Source organism: Schistocerca americana, chromosome 2, assembly GCF_021461395.2.
Source record: "Schistocerca americana isolate TAMUIC-IGC-003095 chromosome 2, iqSchAmer2.1, whole genome shotgun sequence".
Classification (NCBI taxonomy): Eukaryota; Metazoa; Arthropoda; class Insecta; order Orthoptera; family Acrididae; genus Schistocerca; species Schistocerca americana.
Genome location: NC_060120.1, coordinates 66,295,917 through 66,298,459, shown reverse-complemented (window position 1 = coordinate 66,298,459; position 2,543 = coordinate 66,295,917). Strand labels below are relative to the sequence as shown.

Sequence of the window (2,543 nt, the reverse complement as noted above, 5' to 3'; positions counted from 1 at the left end):
TCCCGTCGCATCCACACGTACGTTCACCGGCACCGCTTCCTAGTTCCGCGTCCATCTGGGAAGCTGGCACCTCAATTGAGCGCGCTTTCACTCCGGCTTTTTTCTCTCATTTCGTAACCTATAGAATATTCAGCGCGAGGAGTCGTCGCGGTTGCATATATTTGTTAGAGCGGCTCTGCAGCTGTGCTAAAGCCCGGTACTAGTTCAACTGGCGACAAAACGCTTCCGTTGCGAGTTCCTTACTGGAGCGAGAGGTGTATTAGATGTCCAGTCACGAATCTGTCAACAGCTAGCAGAATTTCAATGCATTTTTATCTTGTGTAGTCTTTCAGCTCTTTCTTTTTAACACAGTATTTTAGACAATATACGCTTGAATAACATCACAACTGAAACTTCCTGGCAGATTAAAACTGTGTACCGGACCGAGACTCGAACTCGGGACCTTTGCCTTTCGCGGGCAAGTGCTCTACCAACTGAGCTACCCGAACACGACTCACGCCCCGTCCTCACAGCTTTACTTCTGCCAGTACCTCGTCTCCTACCATCCAAACTTTACAGAAGCTCTCCTGCGAGTCGTGTTTGGGTAGCTCAGTTGGTAGAGCACTTGCCCGCGATAGGCAAAGGTCCCGAGTTCGAGTCTCGGTCCGGCACACATTTTTAATCTGCCAGGAAGTTTCATATCAGCGCACACTCCGCAGCAGAGTGAAAATCTCATTCCGGAAACATCACAACTATTGTGCCCGTTGTCTGAAGCGCAACTAATTTACTTCGGCAGTAATTATCTCAATAGTTTCACATGGAAAACTTGATAATCTTTCCCTGTGTGTACTTCGAAATAGTGCTCTAACACAAATGTTCAAATGGCTCTGAGCACTGTGGGACTTAACTGCTGAGGTCATCAGTCCCCTAGAACTGAGAACTACTGTAGCGACCCTTTTTTCTATCCTGACTTCCGTATCTTGCATGAAAGTAGGAATGTTAATTTATCTATACATTGATTGGTATTGAGGTGGTTTGTTTTATGCTGGTTAGTTCTTAAATTAACATCAGTGTGTCACTACACGTATTGTCTTCCCAGTTTTGAAGGAAAAACCATAAGTAAATTAATACTAGTGTTTTCAATAGATTCTCGTTCACTTCTTTCAGTCACTAGTCCGCAGTTTATTCTTGGTGAAAATCACGTAACCTAATTATTTATGAACCTAAATGGAAGTAAAGTTCAAGACGAATAGTCAGTTTCAAATTAACACGTTATTTTATTTAACAATAATTATTAATAAATCAGTTCATTCACACTATAGCATTCAAAGGGGTTCTTTGAGTAAGTATCTAATCTGGAATCCCATCAATATCAGAGACACTAAACAATGTTCTGTCACTTTCGTTAAAAAGATTGTTCCCGTTTAATATCCATGAACTGCCACGAACTATGATTACTAGTCGCGTGAAGTAAAACTTTTCCACTATCACAATATAAAGTCCGAATCTGTCCAAAAATCGTTAATTCCGTAAAATATTTAAATCTTCACAGGAAGTGACGTTAAAGTCAGAGAGATTATTGATCACCTCCCCGTTCCTCTAATATGACGAAAGTTCTAATTCTGATCTGAAATTAATGCTTCCCAAAAAACAATCTCGTCGCGATTTATTCTTGCGCCCTGGTTTAATAAAGCTCCTATTGTTGCTTGCTAAAGCTGTACGTCCTAATTGACTTCGAACAGACTAGAGGATAGAGACTGGAGTATCATAATTGCATTGTATGTCTATTTATACTTTAGTAAACGCTATCTTTGGTGGTCAAGACCTACGTTCTGTGACTATAATATTGATTTTCTCATATATAAGAATAACTAATAATTTAACCATTTCTATCGTTTTTCCCCCCTCCTATGCTTCCAAAATTTATAATCAATATTCTTTTCTTTTTCTATTATTTTTCTACCATAGATTTTCCTCTATTTGTCTCCTATTTCTATTTCGTAAATTACTACTAGTGGAGAGGCTTGGGACATTTTCTGAATTTATATTTCGAGGGCATGGGAGCTAATTTGGGAGCTATTTTGGTTTATTAACACCGAGAGGCGTTGTAGGTGTTACACTACTTAAACCTAACTAACCTAAGGACAACACACACATCCATGCCCGAGGCAGGATTCGAACCTGCGACCGTAGCGGTCGCGCGGTTCCGGACTGTAGCGCCTAGAACCGCTCGGCCACTTCGGCCCGGCAAACACAAATGTGTCTTTAGTCTTGTGGGACGTTACACATAATACACCTGAACATATTCACTTGAGTTTGGTCGAGGTTAGCTAATCACAGAGAGTGATCACAAGTAAAATACATTCTGCATCGCAAAAAAAAATCTCGTTCAAAAAAATTAGTTTCAGATTCTGACCCAAAAACACGTAAGACGATAAACTTGGTCATTTATACTTTCTTTCACGACAACATTTGCACGTTGCTGGAACATGAACTCGATATGAGTATCCTCTGTTATCTCGTACTTACAGCGCAGTATTCGGACTTCACAGTCGTTACTACCA

General features: G+C 40.6%; 1 non-coding gene across 1 annotated transcript; it reads right to left on the bottom strand.

The window, feature by feature from the left end:
• Window positions 1-413: 413 nt before the first annotated feature.
• On the bottom strand, window positions 414-488 carry Trnas-cga. The gene has a single exon. It is a non-coding gene; the product is annotated as a tRNA-Ser (tRNA).
• Between the last annotated feature and the right edge of the window lie 2,055 nt (window positions 489-2,543).